The 27,075-nt window shown below is 42.1% G+C and overlaps 1 pseudogene; it reads left to right on the forward strand.

The window, feature by feature from the left end:
- Positions 1-15,036: 15,036 nt before the first annotated feature.
- On the forward strand, positions 15,037-16,236 carry LOC139764513 (transaldolase pseudogene; annotated as a pseudogene).
- The last annotated feature ends 10,839 nt before the right edge of the window (positions 16,237-27,075 follow it).

A 27,075-nucleotide genomic window follows, 5' to 3' on the forward strand; every position in this document is an offset into this window, starting at 1 on the left:
TATATATATCCTAACCTAACTTAGGTATCCATTGTATCGATTGATCCCTAGGGAAGGATAAACAGCTGGGTCGACTGCTTATTCACAGTGTTCTGTTTCATCCCTGCAATGACAGGGCTACGCTTTCGTAGGTAGACCTGACCCTTAAGAGCCAGGTCATATGGTAAACACCGCTGTGCTTAAGCAATTAATGACCGGTAAATGCCTCCTGGTGGCATTCCTATGCAGCTTGCAATAACAGAGCCACCATATGCACGTCTTTGATCCACTACTTAATGATATATTTTCCACCATTGGCTCTGTTGGTCTTCTCTGCCACACAAGGCACACAAAACCCCAGCCCTGCCCTGCCCACAGGCTAGGTCGAGGTAGACGAATCCTTGGACGAAGAATGGGAGACAACGCTGAGGTTGTACGGTTCCTTTGAAAATGGGGGCCTTGCGCGCGCACACGCACGCACACACACACACACACACACACACACACACACACACACACACACACACGATGTGTGTCTTTGTGCGTGTCTTTTTTGTGAGTGCATGTGTGTGTGTGTGTGTATGCGTGCGTGCGCGCGCGCGCATGCACAGGAATGGATACATGATACGCATTTACAAAATTAATAGACGGGGCAACGCTTGTGTAAAATTTTCCCTGTGACACGCATTTAGTAATCACACATACATACATACATACATACATGCATACATACATACATACATACATACATACATACATACATACATACATACATACATACATACACACACACACACACACACACACACACACACACACACACACACACACACACACACACACACATTTTATTTCACCTGGAACTCTGCATATTTATGCCATTTGAAAATGAATATTGAATTATAATGATGAATAATTTGACGAGCCAGAATTTAATTCGTATCACATACATTTGTTCATTTTGCCCACAAAACCAGCTTTGATGGAAAAATACTGAAAAGTGTATATTAATTTTTCGTGTCATTGTTTCTATTTTCCTCTTCCACTTTTGATTAGTTTGGTTATACATGATGACAATATGCATGACAGATAAAGAATGGATGTGAGCCAATGAGGCCATTTCTTCGTCTCTTCCTGGCATTACCTCGATAACGCGGGAAATGGCGATTATGTTTGGAATATATATATATATATATATATATATATATATATATATATATATATATATATATATATATATATATATATATATATATATATAAATATATATATATGTATATATATATATATATATATATATATATATATATATATATATATATATATATATATATGATTTTTACCATACTTGATCGCCATTTTCCATGTTAGCGAGGTAACGCCAGAAGCAAAGGCCCCATTCGCTCTCATCCATTCTCTAGCAGTCATGTGTAATGGACGGTAACTGCAGCTCCCTATCCACAACCAGACCCAACAGACCTTTCCGTGGTTTAACGTGGACGCTTCACATACCTTGGTTCAGTCTATTAACAGCGCGTCGACTCCTGTATACCATATTGCTTCAGTTCACACTGATCCGTGCAAGCCTTTCACCCTCCTGGATGTTCAGGCCTCAGTCGCACAAAAATCTTTTTCACTCCATCCTTCCATCTCGAGTTTGGTCTATCCCTTCTTGTTTCCTCCACATCTAACACATATATCCTCTTTGTCAACTCGTCTTCGCTCATTCTCCATATGTCCAAACGATTTCAACACACTCTCTCCTGCTCTGTCAGCCACACTCTTTTTATTACCAAACATTTATCTTACCAGTACCTTTTTTACTCGATCAAACCACCTCACACCACACTTGCACCCTCGTCCGCGCATCATCATATTTGGCTCTTGCCTCGCATTCATATAACATTGTTAGAATTACTATACCTTTAAACATATAATTTTTTGCCCTCCCAGACAACGACTTCTCTTTCCACACATTCTACTGTGCTCCATGAACCTTCACCTTCTAACCCACCCTAAGACACACTTCCGCTTCATTGATTTCAATTGCTGTCATGTCCTCTCTTACACATCTAAAACACTTCACTTCCTTCAGTTGTTCTTCATTCAGAATCACACCCCAACTAATATGACCCTTAACCCTGCGAAACCTGATGACTTTATTTTTATTCACGTTAACTTTCAACATCCTCCTTTCTCACACTATTCCAAACTTAGTCACCAACTTCTGCAGTTTCTCACTCGAATCTGCCACCAGCAGCAAACAGCAGTTGACTCTCTACCCAAGCCCCCACATTCCTTTCAGACTGCATACTCGCCCCTGTCTCCAATACTTGCATTTACCTCCTTTACCACTCCATCCATAAACAAATCAAACAACCGTAGAGACATCGTATACCCCTGCCACAGATCAACCTTTGCTTGGAACGCTCACTCTCCTCTTTTTCCACTCGTACACATGCCTTACACCCTTGATAAAAACTTCTCGCACTTTTATGCAGCTTTCCTCCCACACCATATATCCTTAAGACCTTCCGCAAGGCATCTCTATCAACCCTATCATCTGCTTTCCGCAGCTTCATAAATGACACATATAAACCCTTCTGTTTCTGTTGGTATTTCTCACACACATTCTCTAAAGCAAACGACTGATCCGCTTATCCTCTTTTCTCATTCACTTGCAACTTCGCTTCTTTTTTCCACCACCTACTAACCTTTCTCATCTGGCCACCTTACACATTTAACATGCATCTCTCGAACATGCCAGCACTGCTTCCTTGGATATCTGCCATTCCTCTCCCAATCCCCTAGCTTCGTTTACTTTGACCTTTTTGTCATTCCACACTTAATCTCTCCTGGGATTTCTTCACACAGATTTCTTGTTCAGCTTCACTTACTCTCATCACTTTCTTCTCAACCATAATGTTTCTTCTTTCCCGGAAACCACTGCAAATCTTTATCCTCGCCTCCACAAGGTAATGATCAGATATCCCACTAGCTGCCCCTCTCAGCACATTCACATCCATAATCTTTTGGACGCCTGTCAATTAGTGTGCAGTTCATTAAAACCGGCTGACCATCTTTCCTACTCATAAACGTATACGTGTGTATGTCCCTCTTTTTAAACTAGGCATTTCCTACCGCCAGTCCTTTTTCAGCACACGAGTTGTATATCATTTCCAGTCGCTTTACTGAATACCCCATGCAACACCATTTATACCCTGACGTGGCACATTACTGACCTTAGCGTATAGATTAGCCATCACTAATACCCAGTCTCGTGCATCGAAATTACAGAGACTCTCACTCAGCTGCTCCCAAAACACTTGCCTCTCATGATCTTTCTTCTCATGACCAGGTGCATAAGAACTAACAATCACTCATCCCTTTCAATCCGCTTTCAGTTTCATCCACATAAGTCAAGAGCTCTTTTCCTTGCACTCTTTCACACACTTCCACAACTCCCCCTTCAGCCGTAGTTCTTATCCTCTCACCAACCCCTGACTTTACTTCTAAGACATTCCCAAACCTTTCTTCCCCTTTACCCTTGAGCTTCGTTTCACTCAGAGCCAGAACATCCAGGTTTCTTTCCTCAAACATACTACCAATCTCTCTTCTTTTCTGATCTTGGTTACATCCACACACAGTAAGACACCCCAGTCTGAGCCTTCGAGGAGGATGAACACTCCTCACCTGGCTGCTTCTGTTCCATCTTTTAGAAACTGAAATATAAAAAGGGGAGTGTTTTCAGCCCCCCAGCTCCGGTATCTTCTGTTGCCTTCTACGACACAAAGGGAATACGGAGGTGGAATTCTTTCTCCTCTACCCTGGGGATGATATATATATGTAATATTTTTATCGTACAACCCCAAAACCGATTTCTGAAACGTCTCCCGGGACTGAAACCGCAGGAACCCTTCATCCAGGGACTCCAGCTTCTTCAAGGTGACACTACACTCAGTAGCAGGGACAGGATGGACTTCTTGGAAGTGATAAGTTCTTCTAAAAGGTTATTACATCTCTTGCCAACTGGCTTTTCAATTGCGACGTAATGTTCGCCGTATAGATGTATACTTTTTAAGATTGATGTATTTTGTATGTGGTGACTGTAATGATGCTCATGATAATGATACTGATAAATTTCATTATTTTCATGATTATTATTATCATTATCATTATTAAGGAAATGCAAGGGATGACGTGTTGTCAGTGGGCATTTGATGCGGTCAAGGCAAACCGTGAAGTAGTCTCGTTTGGTTTGGGTATGGGTGGTGGGGTATGGCTTCATTACATCATACATAACGGCTTGGGAGGTAGATGCAGGTAAGAGAGTCCCTTGTTCTTGTGTTCCTGACGCTACTCCGCTTGCAAAAGTCCCTCGTTCTTGTGTTTCTGACGCTACCCCGCTAAGGCGGGAATTGTTTTAAACAATACGAACAGATCTGGATAACTTGGTGTCTCTACACGACCTATTTCTCGTTCCCTGCTGATGGTTCATCCTGTGTGTTCCTTCTCTCGTCCCACCTTCCCCTCTTACTCAAACAACTCGTTATCAACCCACATGTACTCTCACTCTCTTCCATTCTCTTTCTCCCATTGTCTTCCCGGTCCCCAGACTTTATTCATCTAGATATTCCCTATTTTCCTCTTTTACTTTCATTGCTACTTTTTCTTATATATATATATATATATATATATATATATATATATATATATATATATATATATATATATATATATATATATATATGTATGTATATATTGATATTGGAAAGGATCACAATTTTGCGCGTGATCAAGTATATTCCTACGAGTCCACGCGGAAAATGAAACACGATAAGTTCCTAAGTGCACCTTCGTGTAACAGTGATCGTAGTTTTTAAGGTGATTAAACAAGGCATTCGATTCTTCCCCAGTTCTTATACTATATTTATGTTGCTTAAGTCTGACAGAAAGATCCTTACCAGTCTTACCAACATAAAACTTGTCACAATTTCTACATGGCACTTTATAGATGCACCCAGGAGAATTTTCTGGTGAGTTCTTGGTTAAGATATTCTTTATAGTATTATTGCTGCTGAAGGCAACATTTACATTAAAGGGTTTAAGCAACATGGGAAGTAAAGTAAAATTATTATTAAAAGGTTGAGCTAAATGATTCTTGGTGTCAGTGGGAGGTTTGGGTTCAACTCTGTAAAATGATTTCTTTGCTAACTTAAGGGATTTATCAATGAAAGATCTAGGGCACTTTAACTTAGATCCAATAGAATATATGTTCTCAAACTCATCATCAATAAACTCTGGAATGTAAATACGTAATGCCCTAAGGAACATAGATTGAAGTGATGATAATTAAACTCTCTATTGCAACTCTACGTTCTCGTGCGTGAGCGTTACGCGTCAGCCTTGCGTTTCTGCAAAAACTTGTCTTACTCGTAAGTAAGTAAGTGAGTAGATAAGCAAGTGATGTCTTCTTGTATCTCTCTCTCCGTGTTTTCCAGCATTTCCTTTAACCTGTCCTTCCAGCAAACCCCCGCTCACCTTCTCTTCCAGCACTCCCCTCAACCCCTTCCTTCCAGCAATCCCTTCGCCTCTTTCCCTTCCAGCGCTCTTCTTACTCCTTCCTTTCCGCACTTTCCTCACTCCTCCCATCGAACACTTCCCTCACCCCCTCTCTTCCAGCACTTCCCTCGTCCCTTCCTTCCAGCATGCCTCCTCCTCGCTTCCAGCACTCGCCTTCACCCATTCCCTTCCAGCCATTGCTTCACTCACCCCCTTCCAGCACTCCCCTCGCCCCTTTACTCGCTCAGCATCCTTGCACCATACTGGAGGGTTGGTGGGTTCAGCGTGTGGCTGGCTGTGGCAGGCCAGGAGCCACACCTCGACCCACCATTATCATAAAGTGGGTCTCTCACTCCAGCCACCACACACCCCCACCTGCCCTCTCCTCTGCTATACATCGAACACCAGTTTTATTTAGCATGACATTATTTCCATAATAGACTATTCCTCCCATTTTTCCTACTTTTTTCTTTTCTTTCTTTTTTTTTGGAAGGGGGGGGGGGGGGGGGTGGAGTTGGCACTGGGGAGAATATTTAAGAATATTCATCAAATGAAACTTTTTTTTGTTGCTAATTTACTGACAAGTTTCAGTGTAGCTTATTAGTTTGTTTGTTTTTTCAGCTGGATTGTTTTTCTTGGTTGGGTGTTCAGTAAACCTACTCAGCTAAGTTTTGTAGATGATTCTTAGCAGATGTACTAAACCTGTCTTTACCAATTAGAACGTTTTATTTATTCATTTATCTTAATTAACCATTTTTGTATGTAACTTACCCAAATATTTTTTTTTTTTATAAATTTCACTTTTTTGTTGATATTCATCCATTTTTTCCTATCATAAATTCACTGGAATATTTACCTCCTCGCTTCTTTGGAGATTTTCTTGGAGAAATTAGTCAAATGATTATTTACAGTCATTAATCCGAGTATCATTATTTTTTTCTTTCTAACTGATCTTATCAATTTATGGTTTCCACATCAGAGGTTCCACGGGCAGGTTTTGGGGCATTGATTTGCCATAGTTTTAGATTTTTCCTCCAGGAAAATGTACTGAGACATATTTTCGTTGATCCGTGGAAGGATTAATTGAATGAAATTTGTTCTTGATCAATGTTTGTTCATCTGTACGAGGCAGAGGGAGAACTGCTCTGTATACAGCTAACGCCGCCCACACCCGTGTCCGCCGCCCACACCCGTGTCCGCCGCCCAGGGATTAATCCACACCTTCATTGACTTCTACGTCCGAGGTCGGTTTTCAGTCCCTATCTGGTGTATGGGTTAATGTAACGTCATCTGTAGGAGCATACTTATGAGTGCTTCAGCATCCCACGAAGAGTATAGAGTATCCTGACCTACGCTACACGCCTCTTACATCCGCTTTTGATTCCACAAATCTGGTGCAGGATTTTCATGTGTTTGAATTCCGTATATTGATAACACCAAACGACATTCTGTTTATCATTTGGTTCTTCGAGCCTGATGTTACGACCCTTAAACACGACCCTTGAGTCATGTGGGAGGCCAGACCATCGAAACGTCATGCTCAAGGGTCGTACCGTCTTATTCAAAGGTCGCACTTTCGTTCTCAAGGGTCGTACCGTCTTTTTCAAGGGCACTTATCGCCTTACCCAGTGGTTAGATCATTAGAAACCATTAGCAGTAGAGAAACGGTAATGTTAAGGCACTCGATGGTTGATGGGGGGAAAACACTAATGAAAGAAGTTTGTGACGGAAGAGTAATAGAGAAACTATGATAAAAAGTGATGCAAAAATTTCAACACCTTAAAGTGTAGCAGAGAAAAAATTATCTGAGTCCTGTCTGGATTTTCTGAATTTCTTTTTCCATCACTGATTACAGTTTCAGCTTACTAGTTATGACTCGTGTGTGTGTGTATATATATATATATATATATATATATATATATATATTCCTTTGTTTACCAAATGGCGTCCTAGCTTCGTCTCTTCGATGTATATCAACTGACTGTTATATTTCTCTCTTGTGTCTCCCCTGATGATGTGATTATTACACGGAAGTGCACTTGGGAACTTTTCGTGTTTCATTTTCCCCGTGGACTCATAGGAATATCTTGATCACGCGCAAAGTTGTTATCCTTTCCAATATATATATATATATATATATATATATATATATATATATATATATATATATATATATATATATATATATATATATATAAATATTGGAAAGGATCACAATTTTGCGCATGATGAAGTATTCCTAAGAGTCCACGAGGAAAATGAAACACGACAAGTTTCCAAGTGCACTTCCGTGTAATAATCACATCATCAGGGGAGACACAAGAGAGAAATATAACAGTCAGTTGATATACATCGAAGAGACGTAGCTAAGACGCCATTTGGTAAACATGCGATTGCCCAAAACAGACAACGAGCGTATCATAAACTATTATGTGGACAAGGTGAATTTTTACAGTTCATATATATATATATATATATATATATATATATATATATATATATATATATATGTGTGTGTGTGTGTGTGTGTACCATGTCTTAACCTTGTGTATATACACACATGCACACACCCCAGCTTACGCCAGGTATTCATTCATGCGGCAGTCCCACAGGGGAGTATGAACAGTTGGGCTGGCTATGAGCCTACTGTTCTCTCCAGAGATTCAAGCACGGGGTTGTTAGTTTGGTGGGTCGCAACGCTAACCACCTGACAGTTTGTTTGTGTGTGTGTGTGTGTGTGTGGAAGGTGATGAATTTCATGGTGAATGTTGGGGTGATTCAGCTCATGCATAGATTAGGTTTACGCTGTGACGAGTTGAGACCACGCTATCATAGGTTAATTCCTCGCTATCACAGGTTAAATTCGCGCTATCACAGGTTAGGTTCATTATAGCACTAGTTAAGTTCACGCTATCACAGGCTAGGTTCATTATAGCACTGGTTAAGTTCACGCTATCACAGGTTAAGTTCATTATAGCACAGGTTAAGTTCACGCTATCACAGGTTAAGTTCATTATAGCACAGGTTAAGTTCACGCTATCACAGGTTAAGTTCATTATAGCACAGGTTAAGTTCACGCTATCACAGGTTAAGTTCATTATAGCACAGGTTAAGGTCACGCTATCACAAGTTAGGTTCATTATAGCACAGGTTAAGTTCACGCTATCACAGGTTAAGTTCATTATAGCACAGGTTAAGTTCATGCTATCACAAGTTAGGTTCATTATAGCACAGGTTAAGTTCACGCTATCACAGGTTAAGTTCATTATAGCACAGGTTAAGTTCCTTATAGCACTGGTTAAGTTCACGCTATCACAGGTTAAGTTCATTATAGCACTGGTTAAGTTCACGCTATCGCAGGTTTGGTTCACGATAACACAGGTCAAGTCCACACCATCACTAGCAGCCTTTAGATTACTCTTGAATAACTACCCCCTTTGTAGCTGCAGGAGCCCCATGACAGAGGGTCTCTGCGGATGCATAATGATAGTAATATTCAGCAAAGAAAGAGAAATCACCGTTTTCATCAGTCACCTTCACTAAAATTTCCTCATTCTTAAGACCATATTCACCTAATCTGATGCTCTTCATCAATCATTTACCTGAAAATTTATCTCGGATATTCTTCACCCTAACTTTTTCCTTTTATTTTTTCTTGAAGACCATCACTCACACCAACTTTTGTTAGGTTTTTTCATATATTTTTTTTGCTTCGTACGCACCACAGACCATAATGCGTTGTTTTCGTCTTCCACCTCTTCCAGAACACCCTTCCCAGCACTGCACTCACAAAAATTGCCCCTTCCAGCGCCTGACATACAGAATCTTTCTCCTTGTATCTCACTGTCTGAACCCCCTTTTCCAGCACCCTTTTCTCAAACCCCCCTTCTCTCACTACGAATCGTAGTCACCTATCTCGTTGCATCTCGCCCCCAGAACCTCTCTCTAGCAACAGCTCACTCCCACAACTCCTTTCCCAAGAGAATGCCTCCAAACCTCGGCTCCCAAAGCCCTAGTTGGGTAGCTGAGTTTTACTATGGCCATCGTGGTGGCTTCAGTCTTAATCTTCTTCTAAGGAGCAGATGATAACCAGAATGTCTCCCATCCTCTTCCCAAGCCATCTGATCTTCATAACCTCTGACTTAGACAAGTCATCTCCTCCCGCGAGTCGAGGGCAGGACTTCCCTTTCCACGCCGGTCACCGGCAAGACCCACACCCTCAGACAACTCTTTCTTTTTCTTAGCCAAGCGACGCGTTGGGGAATCATTCTGGAGATAATAGACAGTAACAGTCCCCTCTAGCATGCCAGTTGACGGCAGGAATCTCCCTCCTAAGCCAGTCAACAGAAAGACTCGGCTTCCCAGGGCAGTGGTCAGTAACTCGCCACAACGCAGTCGACAACGCGTCTTCTCCTCACAAAGCCATCAGTAAGATTCTTTCCCTCAGCCCAGTGGGACAGCAATTCTCATCATATCCCCCACACACACAAAAAAAATCCAGTCGACTGTAGGACCCCTTTTCCTGTCATCAGACTTTTCTTCATAAAGCGACGTAAAGATCGTTTATTCTCTCTCTCTCTCTCTCTCTCTCTCTCTCTCTCTCTCTCTCTCTCTCTCTCTCTCTCTCTCTCTCTCTCTCTCTCTCTCTCTCTCTCGTCTTTCCCCTTTCTTCACTCTCTCCAACTTATGTCTCTCCTATTCTTCTCAACCTTTCCTCTCCCCTTCTGTTTCTCCGTCTCCTCTTCCCTTCTCATCACTTTGTTCTTTGTCTACCTTCTATTATTCCATCTTTACCCTTCCCATGCGTTCCTCCTCCCTCCTCTCCCTCTTCGCTTCCCAACCCAGGGCGCTTATCAATCTCAAGGGAGCGGAGGCCCTTTTGTCTGCTTCTAAACTCTCGCACCCTCTTTCCACCTCTCTCTCCTCTCCTCTCCCTCCTCACTGTCTTGACCACTCATTATCCTCCTCCTTGGAGATCCTCTCCTCATACCTGAAATATCCACTCCTCATCTCTTCGTTTTCCTTCGCCGTCTAAAGTAACCCACCCCAAACATCATTTCAACTTCATCCTTCTCCAGTACCTATCTATCTGTTCTTCCATCCCGTTCCTCTCCATAGTCTATCCTCCTGTTATCATCGTCCTCTCTCTCTCTCTCTCTCTCTCTCTCTCTCTCTCTCTCTCTCTCTCTCTCTCTCTCTCTCTCTCTCTCTCTCTCTCTCTTCTCCTCTCGTCTCCTCTCCTCTCCTCTCCTCTCTTCTTGGCTGAAGTCCACCAAACTCCCGTCACCGCCGACTGCTCGAAATAACACTCCCATCTTTACTCAGTGGGAATGGCGTCTTAAAGCATCCCATAGGCTCTGTATCCGACGTCCTCGGTATTTGGTGTCCTTTTATATACGTTGTATAGCTTATCCGATAGCTTCAGTGCCCCACGGCCACATTATCCAGTGCATCCAATATCCGCCGTCTACAGTACGTGCCTCTTCATACGTCCGATGTGTGCGTTCGCCTTTTGTTGGCATCCATTTTATTCAGCGTACATAAGAGCCTGCGTATCCCACCGTACCACACGGCTCGCGTACCCAAGATCTTCCTCATCCAACTGCTCTCGTATCCTGAAAGTACCCAGCGTCCCTTGCGCACGGCATTTTTCCATATCCCCATTTTATCCCACAAGCTTTGCTCGGCATGACTCGACTCCATCATCAGCAGTGTGGGATACCCTCGTCTCTGGCAGGCAACTGAGCTGTTCTTCTCTCTCTTTTTACTCACTTTCACCAGATGTGGCAACCCACATACACCTACCTGATGGTCGCTGTGATAAGTTTGGACTTTGATTTGCGAGTAGTTGAGCTTGGGTGTAAGCACTTGACCACAGCGCTTACGACCCTTATGCACGACGATACGACCCTCGAGCACGACAGTACGTCCCTTGAGCACGACGATACGACCCTTGAGCACGATGGTACGACCCTTGAGCACGACGGTACGACCCTTAGGTGTGATGGTGTAGTCTTTGGCCTCAACTTTAAGGGTTGAATAAAAGCCAACCTAACCAAGGGTCGCAACGTCGTGTTCAGTATTTGTACCGTCGTGTTCACGGTTTGTACCATCGTGATAAAGGCTCGTGCTGTCGTGTTCAAGGTTTGTACCGTCGTCATTGAGGATCGCATCGTCGTTTTCAAGGTTTGTACCGTCGTGCTCAGGGGACCATCCCGTCCTGCTGAATAGAGTAACTTGCGGACCATTCTGGGTAATCTGACAGGGTGTCTGTCAAGGAATGGAAGACCATCATGGCTACTGCGGCGTCCCTCCTCCTTTCACTGCGTCATCCTCTCCTTCCCCAAGCCACACCTTCCCGAGGGGTAAACTCGAAATGCAATGAAATTGTGATTCTTGAAAAATTAGATAAAACGATTGATTATATCGCCAATTTTTTTTGAATTATATATCAAATTATGCAGAAAGGAATTATATGGAGAGTGTAGAGCAGGGTGCAATTACATTAACCGATGAAGAGTATATATAACTGCAATCACCGTCGAACGAAACAGATACAGTGAACCGAGCGATGGCTGGGAGATGAATGTTGCTCGAAACACAAAATTGTTCTGGTAGCTAACTGCTCAAATTGCCGCCGCAGCTAACTGCTCAAATTGCTCTTGTCTGTCCGAAGATAAAAATTCCGTAGTTATGCTTGGCAGTCAGTTTACAGCGGTTTTGTCCCAAGAATATATATATATATATGTATATATATATATATATATATATATATATATATATATATATATATATATATAATTTATTTATTATTAACTTTGTCGCTGTCTCCGCGTTAGCGAGGTAGCGCAAGGAATCAGACGAAAGAGTGGCCCAACCCATCCACATACACACGTCTATACATACACATCCACACACGCACATATACATACCTATACATCTCAACGTATATATATATATATATATATATATATATATATATATATATATATATATATATATATATATATATATATATATACACACACACAGACATACACATATATACACATGTACATAATTCATTCTATCTGCCATTATTCATTTCCGTCGCCACCCCGCCACACATGAAATAACATGTGCGCGAGGTAGCGCACATGCCCCACAAAACTTTCCATGATTTACCCCAGACGCTTCACATGCCCTGGTTCAATCCATTGACAGCACGTCGACCCCGGTATACCATATCGTTCCAATTCACTCTATTCCTTGCACGCCTTTCACCCTCCTGCATGTTCAGGCCCCTGATCACTGAAAATCTTTTTCACTCCATCTTTCCACCTCCAATTTGGTCTCCTACTTCTCCTCGTTCCCTCCACCTCTGGCACATATATCCTCCTTGTCAATCTTTCCTCACTCATTCTCTCCATGTCACCAAACCATTTCAAAACACCCTCTTCTGATCTCTCAACCACACTCTTATTATTACCACACATCTCTCTTACCCTTTCATTACTTACTCAATCAAACCACCTCACACCACATATTGCCCTCAAACATCTCATTTCCAGCACATCCACCCTCCTCCGCACAACTCTATCTATATCCCACGCCTCGCAACCTATATAACATTGTTGGAACCACTTTTCCTTCAAACATACCCATTTTTGCTTTCCAAAATAACGTTCTCGACTTCCACACATTTTTCAACGCTCCCAGAAATTTCACCCCCTCCCCCACCCTATGATCCACTTCCGCTTCCATGGTTCCATCCGCTACCAAACTTACCTCCCAGTTGACTTGTCCCTCAACCCTACTGTACCTAATAACTTGCTCTTATTCATATTTACTCTCAGCTTTCTTCTTTCACGCACTTTACCAAACTCAGTCACCAGCTTCTGCAGTTTCTCACCCGAATCAGCCACCAGGGCTGTATCATCAGCGAACAACAACTGACTCACTTCCCAAGGTCTTTCATCCACAACAAACTGTATACTTGCCCCTCTCTCCAAAACTCTTGCATCCACCTCCCTAACAACCCCATCCATAAACAAATTAAACAACCATGGAGACATCACGCACCCCTGCCGCAAACCGACATTAACTGAGAACCAATCACTTTCCTATCTTCCTGTTTGTACACATGCTTTACATCCTCGATAAAAACTCTTCACTGCTGATAGCAACTTGCCTCCCACACCATATACTCTTAATAACTTCCATAGACCATCTCTATCAACTCTTATCATATACCTTCTCCAGATCCATAAGTGCTACATACAAATTCATTTGCTTTTCTAAGTGTTTCTCACACACATTCTTCAAAGTAAACACCTGATCCACACATCCTCTACCTCTGCTCTTCCCTAATTTGATGCTCTGTACATGTCTTCACCCTCTCAATCAATACCCTCCCATAAAATCTCCCAGGAACACTCAATAAACTTATACCTCTGTAATTTGAGCACTCACATTTATCCCCTTTGCCTTTGTTCAATGGCACTATGCATGCATTCCGCCAATCCTCACGCACCTCACCATGAGTCATACAAACACAGTCACCCCCTTTTTTAATAGATTCCACTGTAATACCATCTAAACCTCCTGCCTTGCCAGCTTTCATCTGCAAAGCTTTTACTACCTCTCTTCTGTTTACCAAATCATTTTCCCTAACCCTCTCACTTTGCACACCACCTCGACCAAGACACCCTATATCTGCCACTCTATCATCTAACACATTCAACAAACCTTCAAAATACTCACTCCATCTCCTTCTCACATCACCACTACTTGTTTTCACCTCCCTTAACCCCCTTCACCGATGTTCCCATTTGTTCTCTTGTCTTACGCACTTTATTTACCTCCTTACAAAACATCTTTTTATTCTTCCTAAAATTTTATGATACTCTCTCACCCCAACTCTTATTTGCCCTCTTTTTCACCTCTTGCACCTTTCTCTTGACCTCCTGCCTCTTTCTTTTATACATCTCCCAGTCATTTGCACTAATTCCCTGCAAAAGTCGTCCAAATGCCTCTCTTTCACTAATAATCTTACTTCTTCATCCCACCACTCACTACCCTTTCTAATCTGCTCACCTCCCACGCTTCTCATGCTACAAGCATCTTTTGCGCAAGCCATCACTGCTTCCCTCATTCTTTCCCCACTCCCTTTACGTCCTTTGCTCTCACCTTTTTCCATTCTGCACTCAGTCTATCCTGGTACTTCCTCACACAAGTCTCCTTCCCAAGCTCACTTACTCTCACCACTCTCTAATCCCTCCAGTTACACCTCTCAGCACATTAACATCCAAAAGTCTCTTTAGCGCGCCTATCAATTAACACGTAATCCAATAATGCTCTCTGGCCATCTCTCCTACTTACATACGTATACTTATGTATATCTCATTTTAACCAGGTATTCCCAATCACCAGTATTTTTCAGCACACAAGTCTACAAGCTCTTCACCATTTCCATTTACAACACTGAACACCCCATGAACACCAATTATTCCCTCAACTGCCACATTATATATATAATGAAGAAATACAAACCTACAGATGCCACCACAAACCCCTCACTCATCCTGCAGGCAGCCAACATGCCGCAGTATGCCTCACTTATTGATGAAGCTGTGGAATATGGCAAGAATAGCAAGAACAAGGATGACCAGGCGACTGAAGCAATGGATAAGTTGTTTGTCTTGTTTGGATGTGAGATTCTTGGCATTGTCCAGGCCTGGGCGAGTGAGTATTGAAGTTGATGCTCGTTTGAGCTATGATAAGGAAGCTAGCATCAGCAAGGCTAAAAAATTCATCACTATATTTGAAGAACAGGGCTTCAGCAAGGAGCGGATACTGATTAAGCTTGCTTCCACTTGGGAGGGAATTCAAGCAGTCAAGGTGCTGGAGGAAGAGTTCGGCATTCATTGTAACCTGACGTTATTGTTTGGTTTTGCTCAGGCCGTAGCTTGTGCGGAAGCTGGGGTGACCCTTATCTCTCCCTTTGTTGGACGTATCCTAGATTGGTATGTGGCAAACACAGACCAGAAGTCCTTTGAACCCCACGAAGATCCAGGAGTGAAGAGTGTCACTCGGATCTACAACTACTACAAGAAGTTTGAATACAAGACAGTTGCAAATAGTGGTGAATAGTGGTGAGGTCCGTGAACTTGCTGGCTGTGATCTAACTATTGGGCCAAAGTTCTTGGAGGAACTGCAAAATTCTACTGAACCTGTTACACAACATCTTTCAGAGGCCAGTGCCAAAAAACACGACTTTGAGAAGGTAGAGATGACTGAAGAAGTGTTTCGATGTGAACTAAAGAAAGATCAAATGGCCAATGCCAAACTCTCTGAAGGAATCGTAAAGTTTGAAGCAGATGCAATGAAGCTGGAGAAGATGCTACAGGAGAAGCTGAAGTAATATATTTTGTTTGTGACATTGTTCCTAGTGGGTTGTGTGAGCTTTTAGCTGCCAAAAATATTTAGTTCCAGATAGTTAAAAATCATTGATAGGAATTTGTAGTTGCAATTATTACTTAGGAAATTTCTCAAGATTTCCTTAGAAGTTGTGTTTACATTTCTTTTCAGAAAAAGGGTGAATGGCTTGATATTTAGTGCTCTCACATTCCACAGTGCATTCCATCTTCCTCTTTTCAAGTAGTAGTTTTTTATTCACACTGCAGGAACACTAACTTGTGGAAAATTATCTAGTTTATGCATTCCTCGCGTGTCGTAGAAGGCGACTAGAGGGGACGGGAGCGGGGGGCCAGAAATCCTCCCCTCCTTGTATTTTTTTTTTAACTTTCTAAAATGGGAAACAGAAGAAGGAGTCCCGCGGGGAGTGCTCATCCTCCTCGAAGGCTCAGACTGGGGTGTCTAAATGTGTGTGGATGTAACCAAGATGTGAAAAAAGGAGAGATAGGTAGTATGTTTGAGGAAAGGAACCTGGATGTTTTGGCTCTGAGTGAAACGAAGCTCAAGGGTAAAGGGGAAGCGTGGTTTGGGAATGTCTTGGGAGTAAAGTCAGGGGTTAGTGAGAGGACAAGAGCAAGGGGAGGAGTAGCAGTACTCCTGAAACAGGAGTTGTGGGAGTATGTGATAGAATGTAAGAAAGTAAATTCTCGATTAATATGGGTAAAACTGAAAGTTGATGGAGAGGGATGGGTGATTATTGGTGCATATGCACCTGGGCATGAGAAGAAAGATCATGAGAGGCAAGTGTTTTGGGAGCAGCTGAATGAGTGTGTTAGTGGTTTTGATATACGAGACCGGGTTATAGTGATGGGTGATTCGAATGCAAAGGTGAGTAATGTGGCAGTTGAGGGAATAATTGGTATACATGGGGTGTTCAGTGTTGTAAATGGAAATGTTGAAGAGCTTGTAGATTTATGTGCTGAAAAAGGACTGGTGATTGGGAATACCTGGTTTAAAAAGCGAGATATACATAAGTATACGTATGTAAGTAGGAGAGATGGCCAGAGAGCGTTATTGGATTACGTGTTAATTGACAGGCGCGCGAAAGAGAGACTTTTGGATGTTAATGGGCTGAGAGGTGCAACTGAAGGGATGTCTGATCATTATCTTGTGGAGGCTAAGGTGAAGATTTGTATGGGTTTTCAGAACAGAAGAGTGAATGTTGGGGTGAAGAGGGTGGTGAGAGTAAGTGAGCTTGGGAAGGAGACTTGTGTGAAGAAGTACCAGTAGAGACTGAGTACAGAATGGAAAAAGGTGAGAACAATGGAAGTAAGGGGAGTGGGGGAGGAATGGGATGTATTTAGGGAATCAGTGATGGATTGCGCAAAAGATGCTTGTGGCATGAGAAGAGTGGGAGGTGGGTTGATTAGAAAGGGTAGTGAGTGGTGGGATGAAGAAGTAAGAGTATTAGTGAAAGAGAAGAGAGAGGCATTTGGACGATTTTTGCAGGGAAAAAATGCAATTGAGTGGGAGATGTATAAAAGAAAGAGACAGGAGGTCAAGAGAAAGGTGCAAGAGGTGAAAAAGAGGGCAAATGAGAGTTGGGGTGAGAGAGTATCATTAAATTTTAGGGAGAATAAAAAGATGTTCTGGAAGGAGGTAAATAAAGTGCGTAAGACAAGGGAGCAGATGGGAACTTCAGTGAAGGGCGCAAATGGGGAGGTGATAACAAGTAGTGATGATGTGAGAAGGAGATGGAGTGAGTATTTTGAAAGTTTGTTAAATGTGTTTGATGATAGAGTGGCAGATATAGGGTGTTTTGGTCGAGGTGGTGTGCAAAGTGAGAGGGTTAGGGAAAATGATTTGGTAAACAGATAAGAGATAGTAAAAGCTTTGTGGAAGATGAAAGCCGGCAAGGCAGCAGGTTTGGATGGTATTGCAGTGGAATTTATTAAAAAAGGGGGTGACTGTATTATTGACTGGTTAGTAAGGTCATTTAATGTATGTATGACTCATGGTGAGGTGCCTGAGGATTGGCGGAATGCGTGCATAGTGCCATTGTACAAAGGCAAAGGGGTTAAGAGTGAGTGCTCAAATTTAAGAGGCATAAGTTTGTTGAGTATTCCTGGTAAATTATATGGGAGGGTATTGATTGAGAGGGTGAAGGCATGTACAGAGCATCAGATTGGGGAAGAGCAGTGTGGTTTCAGAAGTGGTAGAGGATGTGTGGATCAGGTGTTTGCTTTGAAGAATGTATGTGAGAAATACTTAGAAAAGCAAATGGATTTGTATGTAGCATTTATGGATCTGGAGAAGGCATATGATAGAGTTGATAGAGATACTCTTTGGAAGGTATTAAGAATATATGGTGTGGGAGGCAAGTTGTTAGAAGCAGTGAAAAGTTTTTATCGAGGATGTAAGGCATGTGTACGTGTAGGAAGAGAGGAAAGTGATTGGTTCTCAGTGAATGTAGGTTTGCGGCAGGGGTGTGTGATGTCTCCATGGTTGTTTAATTTGTTTATGGATGGGGTTGTTAGGGAGGTGAATGCAAGAGTTTTGGAAAGAGGGGCAAGTATGAAGTCTGTTGTGGATGAGAGAGCTTGGGAAGTGAGTCAGTTGTTGTTCGCTGATGATACAGCGCTGGTGGCTGATTCATGTGAGAAACTGCAGAAGCTGGTTACTGAGTTTGGTAAAGTGTGTGAAAGAAGAAAGTTAAGAGTAACAGTAGGGGTGAGGATCAAGTCAATTTGGAGGTAAGTTTGAATGGAGAAAAACTGGAGGAAGTAAAGTGTTTTAGATATCTGGGAGTGGATCTGGCAGCGGATGGAACCATGGAAGCGGAGGTGAATCATAGGGTGGGGGTGGGGGGGGGGGGGGGGGAAATCCTGGGAGCCTTGAAGAATGTTTGGAAGTCGAGAACATTATCTCGGAAAGCAAAAATGGGTATGTTTGAAGGAATAGTGGTTCCAACAATGTTGTATGGTTGCGAGGCGTGGGCTATGGAGAGAGTTGTGCGCAGGAGGGTGGATGTGCTGGAAATGAGATGTTTGAGGACAATGTGTGGTGTGAGGTGGTTTGATCGAGTAAGTAACGTAAGGGTAAGAGAGAAATGTGGAAATAAAAAGAGCGTGGTTGAGAGAGCAGGAGAGGGTGTTTTGAAATGGTTTGGGCACATGGAGAGAATGAGTGAGGAAAGATTGACCAAGAGGATATATGTGTCGGAGGTGGAGGGAACGAGGAGAAGTGGGAGACCAAATTGGAGGTGGAAAGATGGAGTGAAAAAGATTTTGTGTGATCGGGGCCTGAACATGCAGGAGGGTGAAAGGAGGGCAAGGAGTAGAGTGAATTGGATCGATGTGGTATACCGGGGTTGACGTGCTGTCAGTGGCATGTGAAGCGTCTTGGGTAAACCATGGAAAGCTGTGTAGGTATGTATATTTGCGTGTGTGGACGTGTATGTATATACATGTGTATGGGGGTGGGTTGGGCCATTTCTGTCGTCTGTTTCCTTGCGCTACCTCGCAAACGCGGGAGACAGCGACGAAGCAAAAAAGAAAAAAAAAAAAAAAAAAAAAATATATATATATATATATATATATATATATATATATATATATATATATATATATATATATATATATGTATGTATGTATGTATGTATGTATGTATGTATGTATATATTCCTCTGAGTCCACGGGGGAAAATATAACACGATAAGTAACCAAGTGCACTTTCTTGTAATAATCACTTTATCAGGTGGGACAAAAGAGAGAAATATAACAGTCAATTGATATTCAACGAATAGACGTAGCTGGGACGCCATTTGGTAAACATGCGATTGTCCAAGACAGACAACAAGCGTATCATAAACTTATTATGTGGACAAGAAGGGCACATAATAATATATATATATATATATATATATATATATATATATATATATATATATATATATTAAACTGAAAGTGGGTGTATCTTTGAATAGTTTGATATATTTCCCCTTGAAATGAATATATTTGAACAAGTGATTAATATTCTGGCTCAATTTTGATACTGGCTGTAGAAAATGTCATTCAGTATTGACACATCATATTAAAAGGAAAAAAGAATATATACAGCTAACTTTCGTTTTCGATTCATGTATTGGAAAAAAAAGATATAGATTAAATGAAAGTAAATAACCTCAACTAGAGATATGAAATAGTATCAGGTAACTTGCTTGGGAATAAAGATGTTTGTAAATAGGTAAATGTAAATTAGATTTTTGGGGTAAGACAGTATCACTAGATTTTGGGGCGAATAAAAAGATGTTTTGGAAGGAGGTAAATAAAGTGCGTAAGACAAGAGAACAAATGGGAACATCGGGAAGGGGCTAATGGGGAGGTAGTAACACGTAGTGGTGATGTGAGAAGGAGATGGAGTGAGCATTTTGAAAGTTTGTAGAATTTGATAGATGATAGAGTGGCACATATAGGGTGTTTTGGTCGAGGTGGTGTGCGAAATGAGAGGGTTAGGGAGAATGATTTGCTAAACAGAGAGAGGTAGTAAAAGCTTTGCGAAAGATGAAAGCCGGCAAGACAGCGGGTTTGGATGGTATTGCAGTGGAATTTATTTAAAAATGGTGGTGACTGTGTTGTTGAGTGGTTGGTAAGGATATTTGATGTATGTATGACTCACGGTGAGGTGCATGAGGATTGGCGGAATGCATGCATAGTGCCATTGTACAAAGGCAAATGGGATAAAAGTGAGTGCTCCAATTACAGAGGTATAAGTTTGTTGAGTATTCCTGGTAAATTATATGCGAGGGTATTGATTGAGAGGGTGAAAGCATGTACAGAGCATCAGATTGGGGAAGAGCAGTGTTGTTTCAGAAGTGGTAGAGGATGTGTGGATCAGGTGTTTCCTTTGAAGAATGTATGGGAGAAAAACTTAGAAAAGCAAATGGATTTGTATGTAGCATTTATGGTTGTGGAGAAGGCATATGATAGAGTTGATAGGGATGCTCTGTGGAAGGTATTAAGAATATATGGTGTGGGGGGCAAGTTGTTAGAAGCAGTGAAAAGTTTTTATCGAGGATGTAAGGCATGTGTACGAGTAGGAACAGAAGAAAGTGATTGGTTCTCAGTGAATGTAGGTTTGCGGCAAGGGTGCGTGATGTCTCCATGGTTGTTTGATTTGTTTATGGATGGGGTTGTTAGGGAGGTGAATACAAGAGTTTTGGAGAGAGGGGCAAGTATGCAGTCTGTTGTGGATGAGAGGGCTTGGGAAGTGAGTCAGTTGTTGTTCGCTGATGATGCAGCACTGGTGGCTGATTCGGATGACAAATTGCAGAAGGTGGTGACAATCTGGTAAAGTGTGTGAAAGAAGAAAGGTGAGAGTAAATGTGAATAAGAACAAGGTTATTAGGTACAGTAGGGTTGAGGGAGAAGTCAATTGTCAGGTAAGTTTGAATGGAAAAAAACTGGAGGAAGTGAAGTGTTTTAGATATCTGGGAGTGGATTTGGCAGCGTATGGAACCATGGAAGTGGAAGGGAGTCACAGGGTGAGGGAGGGGGCGAAAGTTCTGGGAGCGTTGAAAAATGTGTGGAAGGTGAGAACATTATCTCGAAAAGCAAAAATGGGTATGTTTGAAGGAATAGTGGTGACATGGAGAGAATGAGTGAGGAAAGATTGACAAAGAGGATATATGTGTCAGAGGTGGAGGGAACGAGGAGAAGTAGGAGACCAAATTGGAGGTGGAAAGATGTAGTGAAAAAGATTTTCAGTGATCAGGGCCTGAACATGCTGGAGGGTAAAAGACGTGCAAGGTATAGAGTGAATTGGAACGATTTGGTATACCGGGGTCAACGTGCTGTCAAAAATGGATTGAACCAGGGCATGTGAAGCGTCTAGGGGTAAACAATGGAAAGTTTTGTGGGCCCTAGATGTGGAAAGGGAGCTGTGGTTTCGGTGCATTATACATGACAGCTAGAGACTGAGTGTGAACGAGTGTGGTCTTTGTTGTGTTTTCCTAGCGCTACCTCGCGCGCATGCGGGGGGAGGGGGTTTTCATTTCATGTGTGGCGGGGTGGTGACGGGGATGAATAAGGGCAGCAAGTATGAATTATGTACATGTGTATATATATATATAAGTCTGTGTACGGGTATATATATTTTTTTTTTTTTTTTTTTTTTTTTTTTTTATACTTTGTCGCTGTCTCCCGCGTTTGCGAGGTAGCGCAAGGAAACAGACGAAAGAAATGGCCCAACCCCCCCCCCCATACACATGTACATACACACGTCCAGACACGCAAATATACATACCTACACAGCTTTCCATGGTTTACCCCAGACGCTTCACATGCCTTGCTTCAATCCACTGACAGCACGTCAACCCCTGTATACCACATGACTCCAATTCACTCTATTTCTTGCCCTCCTTTCACCCTCCTGCATGTTCAGGCCCCGATCACACAAAATCTTTTTCACTCCATCTTTCCACCTCCAATTTGGTCTCCCTCTTCTCCTCGTTCCCTCCACCTCCGACACATATATCCTCTTGGTCAATCTCTCCTCACTCATTCTCTCCATGTGCCCAAACCATTTCAAAACACCCTCTTCTGCTCTCTCGACCACGCTCTTTTTATTTCCACACATCTCTCTTACCCTTACGTTACTTACTCGATCAAACCACCTCACACCACACATTGTCCTCAAACATCTCATTTCCAGCACATCCATCCTCCTGCGCACATCTCTATCCATAGCCCACGCCTCGCAACCATACAGCATTGTTGGAACCACCATTCCCTCAAACATACCCATTTTTGCTTTCCGAGATAATGTTCTCGACTTCCACACATTTTTCAAGGCTCCCAAAATTTTCGCCCCCCTCCCCCACCCTATGATCCACTTCCGCTTCCATGGTTCCATCCGCTGACAGATCCACTCCCAGATATCTAAAACACTTCACTTCCTCCAGTTTTTCTCCATTCAAACTCACCTCCCAATTGACTTGACCCTCACCCCTACTGTACCTAATAACCTTGCTCTTATTCACATTTACTCTCAACTTTCTTCTTCCACACACTTTACCAAACTCAGTCACCAGCTTCTGCAGTTTCTCACATGAATCAGCCACCAGCGCTGTATCATCAGCGAACAACAATTGACTCACTTCCCAAGCTCTCTCATCCCCAACAGACTTCATACTTGCCCCTCTTTCCAGGACTCTTGCATTTACCTCCTCTACAACCCCATCCATAAACAAATTAAACAACCATGGAGACATCACACACCCCTGCCGCAAACCTACATTCACTGAGAACCAATCACTTTCCTCTCTTCCTACACGTACACATGCCTTACATCCTCGATAAAAACTTTTCACTGCTTCTATATATATATATATATATATATATATATATATATATATATATATATATATATATCTTTTCTTTCAAACTATTCGCCATTTCCCGCATTAGCGAGGTAGCGTTAAGAACAGAGGACTGGGCCTTTGAGGGAATACCCTCACCTGGCCCAATTCTCTGTTCCTTCTTTTGAAAAAAGAAAAAAAATATATATATATATTTATATTTATATATATATATATATATATATATATATATATATATATATATATATATATATATATATATATACTGTTGAGATGTATAGGTATGTATATGTGCGTGTGTGGACGTGTATGTATATACATGTATATGTGGGTGGGTTGGGCCATTCTTTCGTCTGTTTCCTTGCATTATCTCACTAACGCCGGAAATAACGACAAAGTATTATAATAATATATATATATATATATGGATAGAGTTGTGCGCAGGAGGGTGGATGTGCTGGAAATGAGATGCTTGAGGACAATGTGTGGTGTGAGGTGGTTTGATCGAGTAAGTAATATAAGGGTAAGAGAGATGTGGAAATAAAAAGAGCGTGGTTGAGAGAGCAGAAGAGGGTGTTTTGAAATGGTTTGGGCACATGGAGAGAATGAGTGAAGAAAGATTGACCAAGAGGATATATGTGTCGCAGGTGGAGGGAACGAGGAGAAGTGGGAGAACAAATTGGAGGTGGAATGATGGAGTGAAAAAGATTTTGAGTGATCGGGGCCAGAACATGCAGGAGGGTGAAAGGAGGGCAAGGAATAGAGTGAATTGGATCGATGTGGTATACCGGGGTTAACGTGCTGTCAATGGATTGAATCAGGGCATGTGAAGCGTCTGGGGTAAACCATGGGAAGTTGTGTGGGTCCTGGATGTGGAAAGGGAGCTGTGGTTTCGGGCATTATTGCATGACAGCTAGAGACTGAGTGTGAACGAATGGGGCCTTTGTTGTCTTTTCCTAGTGCTACCTCGCACACATGAGGGGGGAGGGGGATGGTATTCCATGTGTGGCGAGGTGGCGATAGGAATGAATAAAGACAGACTGTGAATTGTGTGCATGGGTATATATGTATGTGTCTGTGTGTGTATATATATGTGTACATTGATATGTATAGGTATGTATATTTGCGTGTGTGGACGTGTATGTATATACATTGTGTATGGGGGTGTGTTGTGCCATTTCTTTCGTCTGTTTCCTTGCGCTACCTCGCAAACGCGGGAGACAGCGACAAAGCAAAATAATAATAATAATAAATATATATATATATATATATATATATATATATATATATATATATATATATATATATATATATATATATGTATATATGTGTATATATATGGGGTAAACCATGGAAAGCTGTGTAGGTATGTATATTTGCGTGTGTGGACGTATGTATATACATGTGTATGGGGGTGGGTTGGGCCATTTCTTTCGTCTGTTTCCTTGCGCTACCTCGCAATACGCGGGAGACAGCGACAAAGTATAAAAAAGAAAAAAAAAAAATAAAATAAAAATATATATATATATATATATATATATATATATATATATATATATATATATATATATATATATATATATATATATATATATATATACAGTCTCTGGCTGTCATGTAATAATGCACCGAAACCATAGCTCCCTTTCCACATCCAGGCCCCACAGAACTTTCCATGGTTTACCCCAAGACGCTTCACATGCCCTGGTTCATTCCATTGACAGCATGTCGACCCCGGTATACCACATCGTTCCAATTCACTCTATTCCTTGCACGCCTTTCACCCTCCTGCATGTTCAGGCCCCGATTACTGAAAATCTTTTTCACTCCATCTTTCCACCTCCAATTGGGTCTCCCACTTCTCCTCGTTCCTTCCCTCCTCAAAGTAAACACCTGATCCACACATCCTCTACCACTTCTGAAACCACACTGCTCTTATCCAGCCTGATGCTCTGTACATGCCTTCACCCTCTCAATCAATACCCTCGCATATAATTTCCCAGGAATACTCAACAAACTTATACATCTGTAATTGGAGCACTCACTTTTATCCCCTTTGCCTTTGTACAATGGCACTATGCAAGCATTTCGCCAGTCCTCAGGCACCTCGCCATGAGTCATACATACATTCAATAACCTTACCAACCAGTCAACAATACAACAATACCTTTTCTATAAATTCCAATGCAATACCATCCAAACCCGCTGCCTTGCCGGCTTTCATCTTCCGCAAAGGTTTACTACCTCTTTTCTGTTTACCAAATCATTTTCCCTAACCCTTTCACTTTGCTCACCACCTCGACCAAAACGCCTTATATCTGCCGCTCTATCATCAAACACATTCAACAGACCTTTAAAATACTCACTCCATCTCCTTCTCACTTCACCACTACTTATCACCTCCGCATTAGCCCCCTTCACAGAAGTTCCCATTTGCTCCCTTGTCTTACGCACTTTATTTACCTCCTTCCAAAACATCTTTTTCTTCTCCCTACAATTTAATGATACTTTCTCACCCCAACTCTCAGTTGCCCTCTTTTTCACCTCTTGCACCTTTCTCTTGACCTCCTGCCTCTTAGTTTTATACGTCTCCCACTCGTTTGCATTATTTCCTTGCAAAAATCGTCCAAATGCCTCTCTCTTCTCTTTCCCTAATACTCTTACTTCTTCATCCCACCTCTCAGTACCCTTTCTAATCTGCCCACCTCCCACGCTTCTCATTCCACAAGCATCTTTTGCGTAAGCCAGCACTGCTTCCCTAAATACATCCCTTTCCTCCCCCACTCCCCTTACGTCCTTTGTTCTCGCCATATATATATGAAGGTGAAGGTGAAATCGCACTTCAGGAGGAGTTTAAACAATTTTGTTTAATTTCTATACATTTGTCATGTCTCGTGTAGTCAGTCCACTTCCTCAGGTGCCATTTCTGAACAAAGTTATTTAAATCCCATCCTCATACATGAATCCCGCCGTCCGACACCAATATGTATAGAGCAAGTACTGTCTGCTTTGTCTGACCGTAATTGTTGTAAGGGAGAGTGATTAAGGGAGGTCATCTGGCGGGGTTTGACCTGGGTAATTGGGTGTGTCTTGCACAACTTGCAACATCCTTCAACATGCGTAGACAACATACAAGTCCAAAATTTTCAACATACTCCACTATGCTGGTAACATAAAAACGCAATATGCATCATCATATTGGCTGCAACATACTTCAATATGCAGGCTGTCATTGTCTGCAACATATTTCATTATTGCGGTCTGCAGTATACCTCATAAGCGGGCTTGCCACATACAACCCCCAGCTTGCAACATTCTCTCTCTCTCTCTCTCTCTCTCTCTCTCTCTCTCTCTCTCTCTCTCTCTCTCTCTCTCTCTCTCTCTCATATATATATATATATGACAGCCTTGCTAACTGCACTTGGGAAAAGTTTACACGTCTCCTTGTGCTCCGTAGACTTATGAATTACTTTTGATGGGTTATTCCACCCCCTGCGCATGCTGTGCCTCCCCTCCCACTCCCATCCCTGCTCCTATTCCTCTTCCGTTCTCATAAATCCCCACGGCCATTCCAGCCAACACATCCCCGTCCTCCGTAACTTTTAGCTTCATCAAAGCACCTAGACTGCTTTGTTTACATTATTCAGCGTGTGTACAGGTCTGGGCGATGCACGTCCCGTGGTTGACCCGAGTGTTGATGGTGAAGGGGGATGAAGATGCACTGATGGTGAAGGGGGATGAAGATGCACTGATGGTGAAGG

Source organism: Panulirus ornatus, chromosome 4 (assembly GCF_036320965.1).
Source record: "Panulirus ornatus isolate Po-2019 chromosome 4, ASM3632096v1, whole genome shotgun sequence".
In the NCBI taxonomy this organism is placed as follows: Eukaryota; Metazoa; Arthropoda; class Malacostraca; order Decapoda; family Palinuridae; genus Panulirus; species Panulirus ornatus.